The following is a 13,010-nucleotide window of genomic DNA, read 5'->3' as shown; positions in this document are numbered from 1 at the left end:
CCATTGACATAGTCACCAAGGCATATATTAGTAGTGTCTTCTAGGAAGTAAACTTTAAACTGACTTCATAACTCTCCCTTTCTTGCCCTTATAGGAATATATTAACTGAAGTTGAAGTTCATAGTAGAAAACTATTGTCCCAAGAGTTTCTCAGTTATTAATGTGTCAGTTTATCCCACATTTTCACTGAAACTTTAATTGTGCTCCGAATATTTTTGTACACATATCCTGGTGTATCCTTTCTTTTTACAACATTTTTGCTTCATATTTTTTTCATTTTACTTTTTTTTTTTTTTTAAACATCACTAGTTCAACCTAGTAGATCAGGCAATGTAAGCTTGGAAGAATTTGGTTTTAGTTCTTCAACTTTTCAAAATTATTTATTTCCAAAGGATTTCATATGGGCCTTTTGCCTTTTGGGGGGAGCGGGGGGAGGAGGGGCTGAAAAGACTTACAGTTTTGGACTCTGTCTGTAACTCTGATTTTAAGAATGCAGAGCATATTGAGGCATCAGATTCTGTTTGAGAATGAGGAACAGCACAGATGGAAATTTCTCTGGAAGTATTTGGAATTAGACCCCTACTTGCTGTTTATGATGTGGCCATTCTCTTGTGTCACTATGATAAGCATGAGCCTTCACTTTTCATGTAGCAGTTTCATGCAGTCGGCCTCGGTCTTCACTAGTATTTGCAATAATATGTTGGTTCAGAATGAGCCAATGAATACACATGTACATTATCATCAGTTACATGGGCCAAAAAGATGATTTGTTTCAGTGCACCAAAACTTTTTCAATAGGTGACCAAAGTATGGAGGATATTTGTTTCAATAACTGAGTCCACAGCATCTCTTCCTTAAAAATAACCTACTACTTAAAAAGCAAATAAAGTAATTTTTCTCTCTCTCTCATGATGTGTGTTTTCTAAAGGGCTTCACGGGGTAGTGGGAGGAAGGAGGGGGAGAATTGCATGCTTGGACTAAGGTTCATAAAATAAGCTGATGCTTTTCAAAATGAATCATTTTCAAAACTAAACTCTAATCAGGTATTTGCCGATCCTATAAGAAGTGTCCTGTTTAATATCTATCCTAATTGGAATGCTGTGTTTGTTTCCAAATCAACTTCTGTCACGGCTTCACAAGTGGGATTATAATATAAATTAAAGGCCTGTAAAAAGCAGTGTCATTTAACTGTCTGGAAACTTCTGCTTTATAAGCTGCGTAAATCTGTATAACTACGTGAGACTCTTTGTTTTTAAGTTTTACAACAAAATTTCTATTTAATATCAAATCCAGTAATGTTAATATTCTACTTTTACTCAGATGAAGTAGAGTCGGGATTCCTTTTAATAAATGATTAGGATTTGTACCTGCTTCCTCAGGCTGAATTTGGCTCAAGGAGCCATTATTGTTTTGTGTGTTAATTTGTCAGTCAAATAATTTCTACAGGGCTATTACTTACTCATCAATCTCCAACCATGACAAAATTTGCAGTTCAGAGCGTTAATACTGTTTTTCTGTCTTTCTATTTCCATTTTTGTCACTAACTTTCATTGCTCCATATCATAGGATGGTAAATACCATATTTGTATATAACTGAATCTTAGGTGGTGTACTAGACTATTCCTATTAGGGACATTAAATATCTAGACTCTGTGTCAGTCTTTATGGCATGCAGTGTCTGAATGTGAGTTACATGAAGACTTTTTTGCATGCTCATAGACTCATAGACTCATAGACTTTAAGGTCAGAAGGGACCATTATGATCATCTGGTCTGACCCCCTGCATGCTGCAGGCCATGAAACCGTCCCTACCCCTTCCCTGGACTCTGCTGTTGAAGTCCCCAATCCTGTTTTTAGTGACTTCAATCGGCAGAGACCCTCCTGCTAGAGATCCCTGCCCCATGCTGCGGAGGAAGGCGAAAAACCTCCAGAGGCTCAGCCAATCTGCCCTGGAGGAAAATTCCTTCCCGACCCCAAATGTGGTGATCAGTAAGACCCCGAGCATATAGGCAAGAGTCTCCAGCCCGACCCCGTTAGCCATTATACTATTTACCCACCATTGCTTAGCTTTCCTTGACTACTATGTTTTACCATTAAACCATTCCCTCCATAAAAAACCAGACAGGTCTGTCGCCCCCACCGTTTCCCTCGGTAGGCCGTTCCAATATTTCACCCCTCTGACGGTCAGAAACCTTCGTCTAATTTCAAGTCTGAACTTCCCCACGGCCAGTTTGTATCCATTCGTTCTGGTATCCACGTTAGTACTAAGCTGGAATAATTCTTCTCCCTCCCTTGTATTAATCCCTCTAATATATTTAAAGATAGCAATCATATCCCCTCTCAGCCTTCGCTTTGTCAGACTAAACAACCCAAGCTCCTCTAGTCTCCTTTCGTACGACAGCTTTTCCATTCCTCTGATCATCCTAGTGGCCCTTCTCTGCACCCGTTCCAGTTTGAGTTCATCTTTTTTAAACATGGGAGACCAGAACTGCACACAGTACTCCAAATGAGGTCTCACCAGCGCCTTGTACAACGGAAGCAGGACCTCCTTATCCCTACTAGATGCTCCACCACCTCCCTCAGATGAGTAATCCAAACCAAATAAATGAGAGAAAGTAATCAAACATCAGTCATGTAAAAGGACAGTGGGGCAGATTTTCAAAATCACTTAAAGGATTTAGGAGCATAAGTCCCATTGAAAGTCAATGGGACTTATGCTCCTAAATGCTTAAGCACTTTTGAAAATCTTCCCTGGTAATATTTACTCTGACAACTGTGTTCCCTAAGTGATAAACAGAGCTGGTTTTGCTAACTGTTCATAAAACTTTCTCCGAATTTTGTAAATACATTCTGTATTTTAAAATATTTGACAAATAACACAAGCATGTAATTGGCATTCTATGGATTATTCTAAATTAGTCACCTAGGTCGTATGAATTTGTTTCTGATCCCTGATGGAAACTTTTTACAAAGAGAATGGAAATACCAAATAATATACTTTGGTACAAATTGGTGAAATGTAAAAGATTCATGAACATTTTGTGATGACCCACGTGAATATTTACAAATAAAATGTACATTATATACTTATAAATGGAAACAAATGAATTTGAGCTGTTTGTTTATTTACAAATCTGTGATGTCATTGTTCAACTGGCTCTAGCATCATGATAAATTATTATTTATTTGTTCTTGGCAATGTTTACATTATAAAAACATAAAGGAAGAAAAGATCTTCAAAGAATTTAGGGTGGGATCCACAAAGGGATTTTGGTGTTGCAACACTGTCACAGCACCTAACTTTTTAGTCACCTAGAAAATCACAAAAACACCGAGATCCAAAAGGCTGAATTAGGCTCTTATGCTCCCTATAAAATGAATGGAGAGAGAGAAAGATACCTTTGAAGGTGATCCACAAAGCCAGCATGCTAAGCAGTGAGCTACCTACCGTATTTTCCGGCGTATAAGACGACTGGGCGTATAAGACGACCCCCAACTTTTCCAGTTAAAATATAGAGTTTGGGATATACTCGCCGTATAAGACTACCCCTCTTCCAACGCACACCAAAAAAAATTAAAAAAACAGATTTGATTTCAATATGGTAATTTTAATTCAAATGCTTATGACATGCAGGTACTTAGCAGGAAAACTGTCACTTATAAACATAAGGCTGTTTGTCATCAAACATGTAAACATAAAACAGTGCAAGTGGATTAAACTTTTCCTAATTCACTCTAAAGCTGAAAGGAAGGATAAGACAATAAACCCATGGGAGCTGCCATGCTGTTTGTTTTCTAAGCTGTCAACCAAACTGGAACTGATGATGATAGGAGGAAGATAACAAACAAGAGAGAGAGAGCAAGTGCCGGGCAAGTCCCTGGCGAGTTAGCAACGCCCATCATAACTGCAAGCTACGGTATTTTTACAGGTTTTGCTGGCGTGACAGTTTCCCTTTAAAAGCCTTCAAAATCCTCCTGTTCGTCATCTGATATCATAAGTACATCAATGACATCTTGTGATACATTTGTAAGGCAGTCATCGTATGGATAGAATTCCGTATCAGATGGTGTGGTCTCAGCTTCGGCTTCCTCTTCATCTTGCCACAAGTAGTCGTCCTCCATACCATGTAATGAATTTGATATGCCACACTTCTTGAAAGACTTGATTACTGTTTCTGCATCAATATCATTCCAGGCTTTTATGACAAACTTGCACAAAACATCCAACTGTGGAGCACGCATGTTTCCTCCTTTTGTGAATGACTTTTCACCGATAACCATCCATTCATTCCACTGTTCTTGAATGCGATCTTTAAATGGCTTGTTTAGGCACACATCCAGTGGCTGTACCAACGATGTCAATCCTGCAGGAATAACTGCCGCATCTGTGTTTAGTCTTGCAAGCATTTGCTTGGTGCTGGGAGTTAAATGAGCCCTGAACATATCCCACACCAGTAGACTACATTTTTGAATAAGTCCACCTGGTCGCCTGCTCCATACATTATCAAGCCATAGCTTTACCCCTTCTTCATCCATCCAGCCTTTTTCATTCACATGTACAAAACAACCAACAGGGAACTTGAATTTCGGCATTGTTTTTCTTTTAAAAATAATCATTGGTCTTAGTTTGGCGCCATCAGCTGTGCATCCTAGTACCACTGTAAAACTGGACTTCTCATGTCCTGTTGTTTTAATTAAAATTGTTTTTTCACCTTTTTGATGGACAGTTTTATTTCCAACCATATCAAAATTCATTGGAGTTTCATCCATATTTCCAATACTACTTAACGCATAGCCATGTTTAGTGCGCTGTTGTATTACGTATCGATGGAAACTATTTACTTTGCTATCAAGATCTGCAGGTAATTTTGGGGCAATTTTCATCTTTTGCCTCAGTACCATATTATGCCTTCCCATGAATCTAGTACACCAGGATACAGTGGCCTTAAATCTGTTGCTGTGATCTGGGTTAGATTTGGCCCACTGAAGTGCAAACAAATGTATTTTATTTCGTGTCACTACATAACCGTTTTGGCGATGCTCATTCACCATGTCTGCTACATGTTTTTCGAGTTCTGGCCAATGTGGAGTGCCTCTTCTTAATGCACACTTACCCCTTGGCATACTCTTTAATGCTTTTTCATTTGCTTTCCAGTCCCGAACCATCTTTTCTGTTACTCCATATTGTCTTGCAGCAGCGCAGTTATTATGTTCCATGGCAAAGTTTACAACTTTAAGTTTGAAACTGGCTTCATATTTCTTTCTTCTTGCTGGTGGAGCCATGATGGGGTTTTGACTGTTGGACATTTGTATACTGTACTGTATGTACTGGTGCTATACTGTATGAACAGGTACAGATACTGGTGCTGTACTGTATGTGGTATCCAGTATACAACAACCAGCCAATCACGGCAAGCGATTGGCTGGTTGTTGTATACAAAGCCTGCTTGGATTGGTCAGCTCTCCCTGCCTGCCCAGCCCTCCCTGTCTCCAAGACTATCAGAGCGGTAGCGCAAACACGCCTCTTTCACCCGTCTGGCCCGCCCTTGTATCCTATTACCTCCTTCTCTGCCTCTCAGATCTCGCACATGCGCGCCTGCGCCGCTTCACTGCAGTCCTCAGGAGCGAGATCTGAGAGGCAGAGAAGGAGGTACGGTAATAGGATACAAGGGCGGGCCAGATGGGTGAAAGAGGCGTGTTTTTCTGGGCACAGCGCCGCTCTAGCTCTTTTTTCCATACCCCGGGCGTCCCGGACGCCTGCAGCTTGCTCCGCCCTTCACTTACACGTTCCCGGTGAGGCGCCCCCTCACCTCATCATAGGGCGGGGATGCGGCCGCGGCCGTTTTTGAGCTCCCCCCACCATATGCGGCGACCGCAGATTTTCCAGTCTGGCTCGGAAGTTTCAGCACCCGCCCTATAAGACGACACCCGGCGTATAAGACGACCCCCGACTTTTGAGAAGATTTTCCTGGGTTAAAAAGTAGTCTTATACGCCAGAAAATACAGTAAATTAACCAATGGGACATGCTGACGAGAAGGATGTATACTAAGACTCGTCCCTCTCACAGACTGAGGCCATGTCTACACTACAAAATTATGTTGACTTAACTTATGTTGGCATACAGTCACCATAGTTATTAAATTGCTTGTGTGTGTGCACATTTGGCTTCTTGTGTTAGTGATGTGCGTCTTCACCAGGAGCGCTTGTATTGATTGTATTGACAGTGTGGGGCATTGTGGAATGGCTCCAGTAATAGTTGATGTAAGCAACACAGTGTCTACACTGACTGTCACACTGCATCAACCCAATTACATTGGCTGTGACTCTACACCACTTGGGGAGGTGGTGTTACTAAATAGGCGTAGAGAGGCACTTATATTGGCGGGACCCAAATTTAAGTGAAGATACTTCTACACCTAGGTTGATGCAAGGCAGCTTATGTCGACCAAACCCTGTAGAGTAGACCAGATATAATGCACTTAACTCTGGGCTGCAGGGAAGTGCCTATCTCTGCTTAGTGATCCATGTACAGGAATCTGCCTCTTGGAGTCAGGTGGCTTAGTTGTGGTAATGAATTTGGTGCCTGCCTCACTCCCCATAAAACAGCCAGAGAAGACAGTGCCCATAGTATAACTTTTAGCTCTGTGGTGAGTGTACTCACCTGGGATGTGGGAAACCCAGGTTCAAGTCCCCTTCCCTAGCAGAGGAGCAGAAAGAATTTGAATAGGGTTGCCCACCACCAAAGGGTACGTCTACACTTACCTCCGGGTCCGGCGGCAGGCAATCGATGTTCTGGGATCGATTTATCGCGTCTGGTTTAGACGCGATAAATCGATCCTGGATCGATCCCGGAAGTGCTCGCCGTCGACGCCGGTACTCCAGCTCGGCGAGAGGAGTACGCGGCATCGACGGGGGAGCCTCCCTGCCGCGTCTAGGCCCGCGGTAAGTTCAGACTAAGGTACTTCGAATTCAGCTACGTTATTAACGTAGCTGAATTTGCGTACCTTAGTCCGAAGTTGGGGGTTAGTAGGGACCAGGCCTAAGGGAGAGCTGTAACCTCTGAGTTAGAGATAGTCTGGTGAGGGGCTCCCTCAAACTCTCCTCTTGAAGCTGTTCCACTGTGGATAAATAATGAAAGAGGAACTGAAGCAGAGGGACTGGACACTAGGGGTATTTCTACACAGCAAAGAAAAATCAGCTGCTGGCCCAGGACAGCTGACTCAGGCTAATGGGGCTTGGGCTGTGGTACTGTTTCACTGCTGTGTAGACTTCTGGACTCGGGATGGGAGGGTCTCAGGCCAACTGCGGGTTTTTCTTTGCTGTGTAGACATACCGTGAGCCTCCCACTTCACAGATAGGTGCTCTAACCATTTCAGAAAAGACCTCCTGAATCTTATAGAATTTTATACCCTCTGTCATTCTCATGAATGGAATATTTTAGGGCAGTGGTTCCAATAATTTCTTCCAACTGTGACCCAATATTACAACAGAAGAAAAGTTCTGGGACTCCTCCTCACATAGGGTGACCAGAAGTCCTGATTTATAGGGACAGTCCTGATATTTGGGGCTTTTTTTTATATGGGCTCCTATCACCCTCCACACCATCCCGATTTTTCACACTTGCTATCTGGTCACCTTACCCTCACATCTTAAAAGAAAGTGAGGGTGGTTGTAACTCCCTCTGGCCACTATGACTGCCATGTTGAGAACCCATATTTTAAGGGACGGAGGGTGCTGCTGGCCTTTAATAGGTACGGCATTGGAGATCATATCCCCAGGGACAACTAAGCCCTTTCTTGAACAAGTACAACATTTCTGAGGTACCAGGAATGAGTTAATCTTAACAAGAAATGCAGAGAAACTACTATATAATTGAGTGACATTGTTTTTCCCTGATGTCAGCATAGAAACCCAAACACAAAGAGGTGAATTTAGTCCTGTGAGAGAGCTGTTGAGTAAGCTGAATGTTAAGTTTGCATTGTAGTATCCAGCAAAATTTAAAAATTGTTCTGCACAGTATTTCCGGGAACCATGGGTTGCTTCCAGACATCTGGACAAGCCTGACGTGGGGGATATCTGGAACAATGATGTGATATGTATGTGGCAACATTTGGAGTTTTGCATAATGTTATGGGAACAACAACTAGGTTAGATTTCTGCTTTCTGAAGTTTTAAAAGCATTTAGTAGATGGGAATATCCGAGTTTTGTACTGAACAGACTTATAGTTATGTAAGGAAAGCAAAATATATTATATAGATCAACCTAAATCTATCTAGGTTCTCTAAGTATGGCCTAAGGGTAGTGTTTTGTTTGAGTGATTCAATTCAGTCTACTTTTATTAAGGGATGCTCTGGGAGGTATTTAAATTGGGCTGTGTCAGAAGCATGATTTCACTTTATTACAATCTGCAAACAGCCTCTTACGTTACGGATACAGACTAACACGGCTGCTACTCTGAAACCTCTTATGTTATAAGCCAAAAGGAACATTAATTAAATACTTGCTGGTACTCTAGAGATCTGCATCTGTTCTCCTCAGTGACATGGATGTACTGTGTCTTGATCTGCCTCCCAAACAGGAAGTTTTGCAATTTGACTCACAGTCCATCAAAACAGGCATTTCTTAAAGATACAAAGAGTCCTGTGGCACCTTATAGACTAACAGATGTATTGGAGCATAAGCTTTCAAGCCACAGGACTCTTTGTTGCTTTTTACAGATCCAGACTAACACGGCTACCCCTCTGATAGTTAAAGATACAGTGATACTATGCATTTATCATGCATTATTCAGACCCTGCTCCCTACAGGAAGGTGAATGAGGGGAGAATGTGGCTTCTCACCTCCCTTGACTAGATCTGATGCTCTTGGTGCTAAACACAATTATTATTTTGTGTTCTGTTAACAATCAAATTATTTATTTTGTGTTTTGTATTAATTATCAAAAGCAAATTCAGTAATTTCTAGAAGGCTGGTGGTTAGTGTCTGCAGTGTGGAAGACAATGTCAAATTATTTGTACACTATTTTCTTATAGGATGGAAAAATGATATGATAAGAGTGTCTGAAAAGAGCACCTACACCAAGAATATGAATTTCAAAGCCCCAAATACTAGAGGACTATAACAATTTTATTAAGAGGCAAAGAATCCTCATCAACTAAGGGGTTTGTGCTGGCACCAATGCGTATATACAACTCCTTATGTTAACATCTGTTATAAATGCATACAAATTGAAGGCAGTATAGCTTACATTATGATGAGATAGATATTGCTTAGATTCAAGAAATATACCTGAGTAGAAACTAAAGGACTAGTCCTTGTTCCCACTGAAGCTAATCAAAGTTTTGCTGTTGACTTCAGTGGGAGTGCTTACACAAGGGTTTGCTGGTTTTTCATTTATAATTGGAGTTTAATGGCAAGAAAGCTTATCCCATGAGAAAATACACTACTCTAAAAGACATAAATTTACTCAAGCTGATTTTTATGTTATTTCTAAGTGACATACTGAACAGATATGCTTTGTAAGATAAAACATTATAGTCCGTTGCCAGATCATGCCTACATGATAATGAGGTGTCAGTATGCTTCTCCCAGCTCAGTTTCTTCTTGCTGGAGATGTATTAATTTTCTTTGACAACAAAGATGGTTTGCTGGTTGTTTAAACAAGGCCAGGCAGACCTTCCTTCAGTAAAATAATGAAAATTATTCCAGATGCATGATGGGCAAGAAGGAAAACAGCCTTGAGTACCCAGTAATGGGAGTCGCAGATTCACTGGAAAAAAGTGAGAGAGAAAGGGAAAAAATGTCTAAAGGGAGAATAATATAAATGAAGGGATCATAACAGGTTACTGAAGCTAGGAAGAGTGAGAAGTTGGCTAACATCTTATCTTAAGTGGAAGAACAGAATATTTTTATTATAATGTTTGGAATGAATTCTTTGGAAATAACTAATAAAGTCAAAGGGATGCTGTCACTGGTGAGTGATCAGTCAGCCTCTCACTGGTCACTCATTGGTCAAGGCTCTGGACCAGAGAACCTGGAAACTCTTCAAGAGCTGCAGGATTCTTCCCTGGTCATCCCTCCCAGTGCTGTGCCTTATTCTTGGGCTGACTTTCAAGGCTGTGTGGGTAAAAGGAAGGAGCAAGTTCTTGCCATTGTGGCTGCCACAAGAAACAAATCTTCCCCAGGGGTGAGCTGGTCTCCTCTAGTGCAACATGCTCTTTGATATTGCCAGGGATTTTTCAGTAGCTAGTTTCTCAAAGGGAAACACAGGCCATTTGGTACTTAACCAGAGAGCTTTAGGCACACCTGGTCTTTAGAGGCTGAAGCCCATGTTCAGTTGCTACAATGGTGCAAGTGGTGGAGTTGCATCAGGCACAAGGTTATGATTTTGTTTTAGAACCCAAGAGTCCAGAAAGAGAAGGGTGGAGGGTACTGCCTTATGTCTGGAGATATAGTGGATTGCACCCTTAACTAGTACAGTGGATGGGACGCAGGCATCAGGGAGCCTGTGCACCCACTGCCTGGAGATGTAACCAGATTGAATGTGTGGATTACCTCCAGTGGATAGAACCAGGCGTTCAGCAATTGGGGTGTGAATGCGCTGTCTGTGCTGATGCTGCAGGGGGCTGCTAACAGTGGAGGGTGCTTGGGTCTAGCTGCATACATGTATCCTTGTTCATGCCATTGCCAGTTCGGAAGATGAGCTGCACCGCAGTGGAGAGAAGTTGCTGGGGAGAGTGGGGCTTGCTGGCTTACTGGGAGGGGCTGGACTGAACACAGGAATGGCATACTGCCTCAGACCAATGGTCCATCTAGCCCAATATCCTGTCTTCCCACAGTAGCCAGTGCCACATGCTTCAGGGGGAATGAGCAGAACAAGGCAGTTATCAAGTGATCCATCCTTGTGGTCCAATCCCAACATCTGGCAGTCAGAGGCTTTGGGACACCCAGAGTATGGGGCTGCAGCCCCGATCACTTTGTCTAATAGCCATTGATGGACTTATCCTCTATGAACTTATCTAATTATTTTTTAAACTTTTGGCCCCTGGCAAAGAGTTCCACAAGTTCATTGTGCGAGTTCACTGTGCGCTGTGTGACGAAGCACTTCCTTAGGTTTGTTTTAAAACTGCTGCCTATTCATTTCATTGGGTGACCCCTGATTCGTGTGTTATGTGAAGGGGTAAATAACACTTCCTTATTCACTTTCTCCACACCATTCACGAGTTTATAAACCTCTATCAGATCTCCCAGCCTTTTTTCTCTCTCCTGATATGGAAGGGTTTCTAGCCCACTAATCAATTTGTTGCCCAGCTCTGTACTCCCCCCCCCCCAATTCTCATATATCTAATTCGAGATGGGCAACCAGAACTGCACGCAGCATCCCAGGTCTGGGCACAGCATGGATTTATATAGTGGCATTGTCTGTGTTCTTGTCTATCCCTTTCCTAACTGGGGCCGTGGGGCAGCTGGGGGGGAGGAGGATTGGGGCAGGTGGCCCGCAGTTGTGGGGGGCTGGACTGAAGAAGGTGGCGGGGTTGTGGGGGGCTGGAGGGGCTCGCTGAGGCTGTGGGGGACAGGTGGGGACGGATTTCAGAGTCAGGAAGGGCTCCCCCCCCCGCCCCAGGGTCCGCCACTGCCCTGCTCCTAGGCAGGCTCCTGCCAGCGCCGCAGAGCTGAGCCGTCCCGGAGCAGCGGGGTCGCCGGGGCCGAGCGGGGCTCGCTGTCCCCGGGACAAACGCGCAGCTGCGGACAGAAGCGCGCGGGCGGTTTCCGCGCCTGGCCTGGGACGTTGCCGCTAGCGCTGAGGGGGGCGGGCAGGGACGCGGAGGGGCCGGGGCAGGGCGCGCCGAGCGCACTGTAGCCGCGGTCACTCAGCAGCCTAGCGGGGGAGGGGGGCCGGTGCTGGCGCAGGGCGGGCGAGGCCGTTGGAACGATGCATAGGTCTGGCGGGGCTGACGAGGACAGCTGGGGGATGTAGCTCAGTGGTAGAGCGCGCGCTTCGCATGTGTGAGGTCCCGGGTTCAATCCCCGGCATCTCCAGCCTTTTTTTTGTGTGTGTGTTTTGCACTTTTAAAATAATTGTTTCCAAGCACCGGGCTGATCCAGTGCCCCCAGCCGCCTCCGGGCTCCCGCAAACCTCCGAGCCGGCCCCCGAGCTGGTGGGTGTCCTTCCCAGCCCAGGCCAAATAATGGGAATATTGAAAATATCGTTGCAAAAGTTTCTGGTGAGGTCTGGTCGTTGGCGGTGAGGTGCAGCTGGAAAGGAGACAGCAGTGAAAACAGAGAACGGGTGGCGTCTAATTACAGTTGTAAAACTGAATTTAGTCCTGTCCAAAAGTTGAGCTGCATTGGCCGGGAATCGAACCCGGGCCTCCCGCGTGGCAGGCGAGAATTCTACCACTGAACCACCAATGCACTGCTGTGAGCAGTCTACCAAATCTGTCCTCTTAGAATGTGTCAAATGTGAATCTTCTATTTGTACTTAGGATAGGCATTTATATTTCTTACGATGGAAAAAAAATCCAATATTTTTTAAAAAGCAGACTATACTTTTTAAATCCACCTTCCCGCTAAATAACATTAGGTTTATATAAAATAGTCTCTGAGATGCAAAAATAATAAATAAATATGAAGATTTGTGTAATGTCCTGGAAATTGCCTGATACTGTGTGCAATGGAAGTAGCAAACTAGAATTATCCTTTTCATCTTATTTATCCTGAGCTTGCCTGATTTTGTTGTAGGGGACCATGACTTTAGCCTTCCAGGGCTCACATTATCCTCCAACAAAGCAATGTATCATGACTGCATTTGCAACATTCTGTCTTAATATTTTGGCATTTTGATACAATATGACGTATAGTGATATTTTAATTAAAAAGTAAGCATTATGAACTCATGAGGTATGAGTGTAATGTCATCACTTGCACTGTAATGCAGCAATGTCATGTTGTGACAAATGATATAAAGTCTTGACACCTAAGTTAGTCTTCTTGGACAGACTCTCAAGA

The 13,010-nt window shown here is 43.4% G+C and overlaps 2 non-coding genes across 2 annotated transcripts; one reads left to right on the top strand and one right to left on the bottom strand.

Annotated features, from left to right (window-relative positions):
• The first annotated feature begins 11,969 nt into the window (after window positions 1–11,969).
• TRNAA-CGC (transfer RNA alanine (anticodon CGC)) lies at window positions 11,970–12,041 on the top strand. The gene has a single exon. It is a non-coding gene; the product is annotated as a tRNA-Ala (tRNA).
• A 304-nt stretch (window positions 12,042–12,345) lies between these two features.
• Window positions 12,346–12,416, bottom strand: TRNAG-GCC (transfer RNA glycine (anticodon GCC)). The gene has a single exon. It is a non-coding gene; the product is annotated as a tRNA-Gly (tRNA).
• Between the last annotated feature and the right edge of the window lie 594 nt (window positions 12,417–13,010).

Source organism: Malaclemys terrapin, chromosome 11 (genome assembly GCF_027887155.1).
Source record: "Malaclemys terrapin pileata isolate rMalTer1 chromosome 11, rMalTer1.hap1, whole genome shotgun sequence".
Lineage (NCBI taxonomy): Eukaryota > Metazoa > Chordata > Testudines > Emydidae > Malaclemys > Malaclemys terrapin.
This window is presented reverse-complemented; position numbering and strand designations above follow the sequence as displayed.